Here is an 11,337-nt window from a genome sequence, read left to right on the forward strand (position 1 = left end):
GCGCCATTGCGTCTCTCCGGGGTCAGATTACTTGTATATGAAGCCCGCGTTCATCCATCACCGTAATGGATGGCTTAACCCTTTTCTGCCTGCGGAGATGTTATCATGGCTGGTTCTGTACCTTCGAAGGGACTTCATTCCTCTGGCCTCTTCCCTTCACAGAGTGGATCTTCTTCCTGAATACATGCCCCACTCAGGGGTATTTTTTCTCAATCTATCTTAAAGGGGTTGTTCATCCCTGAGCACTTTTTTTTTTTTTACTTAAGTGAATGGATTCAGTGCTTAAAATCAGTTTTGCAATTGGGTTTCATTAAAAAAAATTGCACCATTTAGCTTTTACTGGCTCTTTATTTTTCGACACATTCAGCTTTCATGTGGTCCTGTAGTCCTAAATAATCCGAAAGGAGCTAAAAAAAAAGACAGATGAAAAAGAATTACAAACTTTCGGAAGTTGCTCACTGACTGATTCACAGTTAACTCAATCTACAGCCAGCAACACTGTGGTTGTAGGAGGGAAACGGTGCAAAATTTTTGACGAAACCCAATTGCAAAAAAGATTTTTAGCCAAAAATATACCAATTTAGGTCAAATAAAATTGTCTCCACAGTTGGACAACCAGTTTAAGAGTGCTAACTTCCTTCATCCAGGTACAAGGATTGATCGTGCTACGCTCTCCTGCTTTTAAATATCCTGTAAATTATCTGTTCTTCTTCAGGGGGAAAAGGACAAGCTCTTCAGTGTCACCTTGGTGAGACCAGTGAGCCAAAAAATTGGAAAATAAAAATCAAATTTGCAAACATTTTCTTCCTTTTTTGTTTTTCTTCCACTGGACTGGCCTAAAATTTCTCTATGCCAGCGGGCAACTTTAAAAAACAGAGAAATGGCATCCCCTAAATATAAACATCCTGATGAGGTAGAGAGTACCTTCATGGAGTAGGACCCCGGCACCTGGTGACTTCTCAGGGAGGAGAGCAGATCTAGACTAAGCTCTCTGGTCTCCTGGGGTGTCAGCCCAGGAGGATGGTTTCGCCTCAAACTTAGGCAAGGAGAGGGCACCGATCCACGACCCTCACTGTGCTTTTCTGGTACAGTGAGAAGGGTTTTTTTTACGTCCCTCTGCTTGCCCAACTCTTGATGTGGACGTCTAATCACTTATTTTGCACTTGGGTGAAGAAAGTCATGATCCAACGTCTTTCAATCAAACTCGGAGGCAGAAATAAGGTGGTCCAGCCTCTGAAATGTTCTGACATCCACAGATTTCTCCTTCACTGTGCCACTGACTGCGTGTGGAAAATGAGATGTGAAAGCCGAGCTTAGGACATCTATCTAAGGACAGTGCAAGTGCGTCCTCCCCCATCACCAACCTGTCACTTTCTATAGATTCCCTGAATATGCATCTAATTTACAGAGTATGACACGAAATCACCAGCCAGGAGCTGCCCCAGAGCCGACTGCTGCTAATCAACAGCTTCCCCAGAAGTCCTGGCATCTGCGACCCAAGAGAAGAGGATGGGTGGAATGTGGAGAATAAAATGTTCTATTTGTCATAAAGAGAATCAGAGGCACAATCAACCTCATCTGTCCGACACTGGTTACCCCAAACACCCAATCTACAGCAGAACATACGAGTTAATATAGGTATATCACTGTACATAGGAGCAGTATTATAGTATATTCTTGTACATAGGGGCAGTATTATAGTAGTTATATTCTTGTACATAGGGGCAGTATTATAGTAGTTATATTTTTGTTCATAGGGAGCAGTATTATAGTAGTTATATTCTTGTACATAGGGAGCAGTATTATAGTAGTTATATTCTTGTACATAGGGGGCAGTATTATAGTAGTTATATTCTTATACATAGGGGGCAGTATTATAGTAGTTATATTCTTGAACATAGGGGGCAGTATTATAGTAGTTATATTCTTGTACATAGGAGCAGTATTATAGTATATTCTTGTACATGGGGGCAGTATTATAGTAGTTATATTCTTGTACATAGGGGCAGTATTATAGTAGTTATATTTTTGTTCATAGGGAGCAGTATTATAGTAGTTATATTCTTGTACATAGGGAGCAGTATTATAGTAGTTATATTCTTGTACATAGGGGGCAGTATTATAGTAGTTATATTCTTATACATAGGGGGCAGTATTATAGTAGTTATATTCTTGAACATAGGGGGCAGTATTATAGTAGTTATATTCTTGTACATAGGAGCAGTATTATAGTATATTCTTGTACATAGGGGCAGTATTATAGTAGTTATATTCTTGTACATAGGGGCAGTATTATAGTAGTTATATTTTTGTTCATAGGGAGCAGTATTATAGTAGTTATATTCTTGTACATAGGAAGAGTATTATAGTATATTCTTGTACATAGGGGCAGTATTATAGTAGTTATATTCTTGTACATAGGGGCAGTATTATAGTAGTTATATTTTTGTTCATAGGGAGCAGTATTATAGTAGTTATATTCTTATACATAGGGAGCAGTATTATAGTAGTTATATTCTTGTACATAGGGGGCAGTATTATAGTAGTTATATTCTTATACATAGGGGGCAGTATTATAGTAGTTATATTCTTGAACATAGGGGGCAGTATTATAGTAGTTATATTCTTATACATAGGGAGCAGTATTATACTAGATATATTCTTATACATAGGGGGCAGTATCATAGTAGTTATATTCTTGTACATAGGAGCAGTATTATATTAGTTATATTCTTACACATAGGGAGCAGTATTATAGTAGTTATATTCTTATACATAGAGGCAGTATTATAGTAGTTATATTCTTGTACATAGGGGCAGTATTATAGTAGTTATATTCCTATACATAGGGGGCAGTATTATAGTAGTTATATTCTTGTACATAGTGGCCAGTATTATAGTAGTTATATTCTTGTACATAGGGGCAGTATTATAGTAGTTATATTCTTGTAAATAGGAGCAGTATTATAGTAGTTATAATCTTGTACATAGGGGCAGTATTATAGTAGTTATATTCTTGTATATAGGAGCAGTATTATAGTAGTTATATTCTTGTACATAGGGGCAGTATTATAGTAGTTATATTCTTGTACATAGGAGCAGTATTATAGTAGTTATAATCTTGTACATAGGGGCAGTATTATAGTAGTTATATTCTTGTACATAGGGGGCAGTATTATAGTAGTTATATTCTTGTACATAGGGGCAGTATTATAGTAGTTATATTCTTGTATATAGGAGCAGTATTATAGTAGTTATATTCTTGTACAAAGGGGCAGTATTATAGTAGTTATATTATTGTACATAGGAGCAGTATTATAGTAGTTATAATCTTGTAGATAGGGGCAGTATTATAGTAGTTATATTCTTGTACATAGGGGGCAGTATTATACTAGTTATATTCTTGTACATAGGGGGCAGTATTACAGTAGTTATATTCTTGTACATAGGGGCAGTATTATAGTAGTTATATTCTTGTACATAGGGGGCAGTATTATAGTAGTTATATTCTTGTACATAGGGGGCAGTATTATAGTAGTTATATTCTGTACATAGGAGCAGTATTATAGTAGTTATATTCTTGTACATAGGGGCGGTATTATACTAGTTATATTCTTGTATATAGGAGCAGTATTATAGTAGTTATATTCTAGTACATAGGGGGCAGTATTATAGTAGTTATATTCTTGTACATAAGGACAGTATTATAGTAGATATATTCTTTGTTACGGGTCCGGGTGGTGGAACCTCTGTACTTCGGTGCAAGGAGGGACCAGAGGGGCGTGACTAAGTACCTACTCGGCCTGACCAAGGTCGTACGGCGGCTCAATTGACTCCGTGAACCAGGGAGGGACCGAGCAGGAGGACCAGGTGCCACTCTGGGACTGACCTTGTGTGAGAGCAGGTGACTCCCATGGGTCAGATGACAGGAACTGACCGGTACAGCGGATGAGCACGGCACGAAGGCTGACGGGTGGACCGGGTAGATAAGCAGGCTGGTTCGGCTGATAGCCAGATGGGTGCTCCGGGTAGGCGAGCTGACGGGCACGACAGGTAACTGGCAGATGCGTCCAGGTAAGCAGGCAGGCGGGCAGAACTATAGACAGGCTGGCAGGCTGGGCTGTAGACAGACTGGCGAGCAGGACTGACAGGCAGACTCGCGAGCAGAACTGACAGGCAGCGGGACCTGAGGGCTGAAGCAAGTGATAGCACACAGAACAACAACCTTGCACAGGCACCTCCATTGGAGGAGGTGCTTTAAATAGGGGAAGTCCTCCGGCCATTGGCCAGGGACTTTTTAGGATGGCGCGCGCGGCTCCTTTAAAAGGGAGGGAGCGTGCGCGCCCTAAGCACAGTGCCCGGGAAGCTGCGCGCAGTGCGCGCCACAGTAGCTTCAGGACGGGAGCCAGAAGACTCAGGACCAGGGCCGTGGCGGAGAGGGGAAAGGCGTCTCTGCCCTGCAGGAGGCAGAGACGCCGATGCTACAGTACCCCCCCTTTACGCCCCCCATTCTTTAAGCCCGAGAGAAATCTTTTAAGAAGATGAAGGGCATGAATGTTCTCCCTGGGTTCCCAAGACCTCTACTCAGGGCCAAACCCCTTCCAATCCACAAGAAAGAAAGTCTTTCCTCTTACCCTCTTGGTGGCCAAAATGTTTTCTACCTCAAAGACGTCCTCAGCAGAGACTGGAGCTGGAGTGGTACCTGGATCGTCAGAGACGGAATTAAGGACAACAGGTTTGGGGAGGGATACATGAAAGGAGTTGGGAATCCGTAAGGTGACCGGGCATTTCAGCTTGTAGGCCACGGGATTGATTTGGTTCAGAACCTAGAACGGACCGATGAACCGCGGACCCAACTTATAGGAAGGCATCTTGAGATGGACATATTTGGAGGAAAGCCAGACCTTGTCTCCCGGACAGAATTGAGGTGGATCCAGACATCTCTTATCAGCATGTTTCTTCATCCACTCGGAGGACAGAAGAAGTGCAGATCTAGGGTCTTCCAAAATAGCTAAAAATTCACTGACAAGAGACTCCGCGGCAGGATTGTCCACTGAAGAGGAGACGGGAAATGGAATCCGGGGGTGTTGACCATAGACCACAAAGAATGGGGATTTAGTAGAAGACTCGCTCTCATGGTTGTTATAGGAGAACTCGGCCCAGGGCTGGAGCTCAACCCAATCGTTATGGTGAGCATTGACAAAGTGCCGGAGGAAGCTGGTAAGGACCTGGTTCATACGTTCCACTTGTCCATTGGATTGAGGGTGAAAAGCAGAGGAAAAATCCAGGGAGACATCCAGCAGCTTGCACGTAGCTCTCCAGAAGCGCAAAGTGAACTGAACCCCGCGATCAGACACAATGTGGAGGGGTAGGCCGTGAAGAAGGAAGATGTGATGGATGAAGTCCTTAGCCAGCACAGATGCAGACGGAAGACCAGGCAGAAGGATGAAGTGGGCCATTTTAGAGAAGCGGTCAGCGACCACCCAAATGACTGTACAACCAGCAGAGACAGGGAGTTCCGTAATGAAGTCAATAGCTATGTGTTGCCACGGAGTGGAAGGCACGGGAAGAGGAAGGAGACGGCCGGATGGAAGGTGCCGGAGAACCTTGTTACGGGCACAGGAGGAACAAGCTGCGACGAAGTCCGCAACATCCTTGCGCAGAGAAGGCCACCAGTAATGTCGGGCGATGAGCAGAAAGGTCTTCCTCTGACCAGCATGACCGGCTAGTTTGGATGAATGGCCCCAGAGTAGAACCGTCTTACAATCTGGAACCGCCACAAAAGTCTTACCCGGTGGAAGAAGAGTCAGTTCAAACGGAGCCACAGTCATTACTTTGGAGGGGTCGATGATATGTAGAGGCTCCTCCTCTTGGTCAGTGGACAGGAACGAGCGGGATAAAGTGTCAGCCTTAATGTTCTTGTCCGCCGGGCGGTAATGCAGAGTGAAGCAGAATCGGGCAAAGGATAGAGACCACCTGGCCTGACGTGGATTAAGTCTTTGGGCGTTTTGTAAATAGGCAAGGTTTCTGTGGTCAGTGTAGATGACCAGCGGGTGCAGAGCCCCCTCCAGCAGGTAACGCCACTCCTCCAGCGCCAATTTGATGGCTAGCAGCTCACGATCTCCTATGGAGTAGTTGTGCTCGAACAAGGAGAAGAGCTTGGAGAAGAAGCCGCAGGTTACCATTCTCCCAGATGGGTATTTTTGGGTGAGCACCACTCCGGCTCCGGAGGAGGATTCATCAACTTCAAGGAAGAACTGCTTGTTGCAATCCGGACGGTGCAGCACAAGGGCGGAGGAGAAAGCTTGTTTTAGGGAGATGAAGGCCTCCTCCGCTTCAGAAGTCCACTCCCTGGGATTTGCTTCCTTACGGGTGAGCGCGGAGATGGGAGCGGTCCGGGAAGAGAAATGAGGGATGAAGAAGCGGTAATAATTTGCAAAGCCCAGGAATCGCTGAATCGCCGAATCGCCTTCAACCCCTCTGATCGGAGCCACTTTAAGACGGCAGAAACATTCTCGGGATCCATCCGCAGACCAGTCTCATAGATATTATAGCCCAGGAACGGAAGGGAGGTCTGCTCGAAGAGGCATTTCTCAAATTTTGAGCATAGGCGATTCTGCCAGAGCCTTAGCAGAACCTGACGAACATCCCTCCGGTGTGTGGGCAGGTCCGGAGAGAAGACCAAGATATCGTCCAGGTACACCACCACGCAAGAATACAGGAGATCACAGAAGATGTCGTTAACCAGCTCCTGGAAGACGGCATTACAGAGACCAAAGGGCATCACGCGATATTCATAGTGACTGTCCCGGGTGTTGAATGCCATCTTCCACTCGTCTCCCTGGCGGATCCAGACTAAATTGTACGCCCCATGAAGATCGAGCTTGGTGAAGATCTTCGCGCCTCTAAGGCGGTCGAACAGCTCCGAGATGAGAGGCAGGGGGTACTTATTCTTGATGGTAATCTGGTTAAGACCCCAGTAATCGATACAGGGACGTAGTGAGTCGACTTTCTTCTTAACGAAGAAGAATCCTGCTCCAGCCGGGGAGGTAGATTTCTGGATGAATCTCCTAGCAAGATTCTCTTCTATGTACTAAGACATAGCCCAGGTCTCAGCCAGTGACAAGGGGTAGATACGCCCGTGGGGAGGAGAAGCACCAGGTACCAGGTCGATTGGGCAATCATACGGCTTATGAGGTGGAAGTGTCTCTGCCTCCTTTTTGTCGAAGATGTCCGCATAGGACCGGTATGGTGCCGGCAGACCAGGTAGATTAGCCGGAGTAGACGGAGGTCGAGCTGGACGAACCGGAACCAGGCAGGACTCATGGCATTCCTGCCCCCAACGGAGCACTTCACCAGACCTCCAATTCAGGACAGTGTCTCTGTAACCAGGGTAGACCAAGCAAGAGGGAGTGAGAGAGACCGGACAGCACATGAAAGGAGATCTTCTCCGAGTTCAGCAGTCCCACCTGAAGGGTTACAGGTAGTGTTGAGCGAGCACTAAAATGCTCAGGTGCTCGAAGCTCGGGCTGAGCTCGCCGTGATACTCGGGTGCTCGACCCGAGCAACGAGCTCAATGTTAGTCTATAGGAGACCCGAGCATTTTTGCGGCGGCACCCCCGGGAGTCTTTTAAAAGCCTAACAAGTGCACAAATGACATGGGGACAGCATGGGGATCGCCCCAGGAAGCATTTCTGACCCCCAGGTCACTGCTGTCAACAACGTGGTCAGAGGTATTGAGCCACTTTTAAGGGCTCACAATAAAACGTTCAAAAACGAAACTGGACTTCAGACTTACTCCAGACTCCAGACCAGACTGACTGCTTGGCTCCACCTTCCCTATTTATATCCCTAACGGGCTCCCTCTGGTGGTCTGAGGTGGAAGGTGGAGGTGTGTGTATGCTGTGGGGCCTCTTGTGGAGGAATCCGTCCATGTACCCCTCTAGGATCTGTGGCACTAATGCGCAGCAGGGCACCACACTTGCAATACAAGCGCAAATATGCAGCCAACCAACCACCCACCCACCCGCAGGCTGCAATACCATACTGTTAGCTTTCACTTGAAATGGGGCCTTTTAGTTTGGAGGAGGCCGAAGCTGGCCACTACCTCATGGCTGCTTCGGCAGCGAGGTATCCATACTCAGTCCCCAGCCGCCCGGCAGCCGGGTGTCCACGCTCGGTCCCCAGCCGCCAGGGGGCGGCCCGGGTGTCCATACTCGGTCCCCAGCTGCCCCGCGGCCGGGTGTCCACACACGGTCCCCAGCTGCCTGGGGGCAGCCGGGTGTCCATAAACGGTCCCCAGCCGCCCCTATTTCTCCTGTCAACTTACCCCACACACTTTTCTTAGCCTGGCCTGCTATAGGGCAGCATTGGACGAGCCCACCAGAGAACCAGACTCCTCCGGTGGGCCCTGGCTTCGCCATCAGGGGAATTGAGAATGCCAAGGTGAGGAGCATGATGATGATGATGATAGAAGTTAGCATCTGCTTTGTTTTCTTGGAATGCAAGCTCATGTATGTAGTAGCGGCTAGGCCTGAGGTGGTCAGCGTTTTGGCGCATATCCTACCTCCTCCGAGGATTGCTGGATGTTTTCCTGCTACTATCCTAGTTCTATGACTCCCGTTAAAACAAAGCTTCAGGTGATAAATGATGGATGAGGTGGTGGCAAAGGAGAAAGAGCAGGAGGAACAGGGACCATTCACATCAATATCAGGCCAGTCAACCACACATGTCTTGTAGGATATATTTCTGTACCAAAAGGAGCGGTTTGGCTACACAGTTATAGGGCATACAGTGAGTGAAATGCCTACCAAAAATTTAGAGGCACTCCAATGCCCCTTGGAAGTGACATGGAGGTCAGAGGGCCTTAACTAAACCATTTTTTCCATTTATAGCAACTGGGTCTCCTGTGCACTGTTGGCCTAAGCATTGAATGGAAGGCTTTCCAAAAATTATGAGGAACTGCAATGCCCCTTGAAACAGACGTGGATTACAGCGTACTAAAAACCTTCTCCCCATTATTGGGGAGTGGGTCTCCCTTAGTGTTCGCCTATGCATTGAAAAGCAAAAGCTGACTAAAATTAGGAGGAAATGCAATGCCCGTTGGTAGAGTCGTGAAGGTCGCAGTAGCTTAACAAGACGGTTTTAATGCCCCTCGGAAGAGACGTGGAGGTCACAGTAGCTTAACAAGACGGTTTTAATGCCCCTCGAAAAGACGTGGAGGTCCCAGTAGCTTAACAAGACGGTTTTAATGCCCCTTGGAAAAGTGGTGGAGGTCGCAGCAGCTTAACAAGATGGTTTTAATGCCCCTTACAAGAGCCATACAATACAGCATCTTAAAAACATTATTCCCATTATTGGGGAGTGGGTCTCCCATAGTCTTTGCCTATGCCTTCCAAGCAAAAGCTGCCAAAAAATTAGGACGGAGGAACTTGCAATGCCCTTTACAAGAGCCATGCAGTACAGCATATTAAAAACATTATTCCCATTAATGGGGAGTGGGTCACCCATAGTCTTTGCTTATGCCTTCCAAGCAAAAGCTGCCAAAAATTAGGACGGAGGAACTTGCAATGCCCCTTACAAGAGCCACGCAGTACAGCATATTACAAACATTATTCCCATTATTGGGGAGTGGGTCTCCCATAGTCTTTGCCTATGCCTTCCAAGCAAAAGCTGCCAAAAATTAGGACGGAGGAACTTGCAATGCCCCTTACAAGAGCCATGCAGTACAGCATATTGCAAACATTATTCCCATTATTGGGGAGTGGGTCTCCCATAGTCTTTGCCTATGCCTTCCAAGCAAAAGCTGCCAAAAATTAGGAGGAAATGCAATGCCTGTTCGAAAAGTCGTGGAGGTTAGAGTTAATTAAAAACAACATTTCAATGCCACTTAGAAGAGCTGTGGAGTCCAGAGTGGTTTAACAAGACGCTTTTAATGTCCCTCGGAAGAGACGTTGTGGTCCCAGTAGCTTAACAAGACGGTTTTAATGCCCCTTGGAAAAGTGGTGGAGGTCACAGTAGCTTAACAAGACAGTTTTAATGCCCCTCGGTAGAGTAGTGGAGGTCGCAGTAGCTTAACGAGACAGTTTTAATGCCCCTTGGAAAAGTGGTGGAGGTCGCAGCAGCTTAACAAGATGGTTTTAATGCCCCTTACAAGAGCCATACAATACAGCATCTTAAAAACATTATTCCCATTATTGGGGAGTGGGTCTCCCATAGTCTTTGCCTATGCCTTCCAAGCAAAAGCTGCCAAAAAATTAGGACGGAGGAACTTGCAATGCCCTTTACAAGAGCCATGCAGTACAGCATATTAAAAACATTATTCCCATTAATGGGGAGTGGGTCACCCATAGTCTTTGCTTATGCCTTCCAAGCAAAAGCTGCCAAAAATTAGGACGGAGGAACTTGCAATGCCCCTTACAAGAGCCACGCAGTACAGCATATTACAAACATTATTCCCATTATTGGGGAGTGGGTCTCCCATAGTCTTTGCCTATGCCTTCCAAGCAAAAGCTGCCAAAAATTAGGACGGAGGAACTTGCAATGCCCCTTACAAGAGCCATGCAGTACAGCATATTGCAAACATTATTCCCATTATTGGGGAGTGGGTCTCCCATAGTCTTTGCCTATGCCTTCCAAGCAAAAGCTGCCAAAAATTAGGAGGAAATGCAATGCCTGTTCGAAAAGTCGTGGAGGTTAGAGTTAATTAAAAACAACATTTCAATGCCACTTAGAAGAGCTGTGGAGTCCAGAGTGGTTTAACAAGACGCTTTTAATGTCCCTCGGAAGAGACGTTGTGGTCCCAGTAGCTTAACAAGACGGTTTTAATGCCCCTTGGAAAAGTGGTGGAGGTCACAGTAGCTTAACAAGACAGTTTTAATGCCCCTCGGTAGAGTAGTGGAGGTCGCAGTAGCTTAACGAGACAGTTTTAATGCCCCTCGGAAGAGACGTGGAGGTCCCAGTAGCTTAACAAGACGGTTTTAATGCCCTTCGGAAGAGACGTGGAGGTCGCAGTAGCTTACCAAGATGGTTTTAATGCCCCTCGGAAGAGACGTGGAGGTCACAGTAGCTTAACAAGACGGTTTTAATGCCCCTCGGAAGAGAAGTGGAGGTCCCAGTAGCTTAACAAGACGGTTTTAATGCCCCTCGGAAGAGACGTGGAGGTCAAAGTAGCTTAATAAGATGGTTTTAATGCCCCTCGGAAGAGACGTGGAGGTCCCAGTAGCTTAACAAGACGGTTTTAATGCCCCTTGGAAAAGTGGTGGAGGTCACAGTAGATTAACAAGACGGTTTTAATGCCCCTTGGAAAAGTGTTGGAGATCGCAGTAGCTTAACAAG

Source organism: Phyllobates terribilis, unplaced genomic scaffold (assembly GCF_046119375.1).
Source record: "Phyllobates terribilis strain yellow unplaced genomic scaffold, ASM4611937v1 Scaffold_9__5_contigs__length_417890890, whole genome shotgun sequence".
NCBI classification, from domain to species: domain Eukaryota; kingdom Metazoa; phylum Chordata; class Amphibia; order Anura; family Dendrobatidae; genus Phyllobates; species Phyllobates terribilis.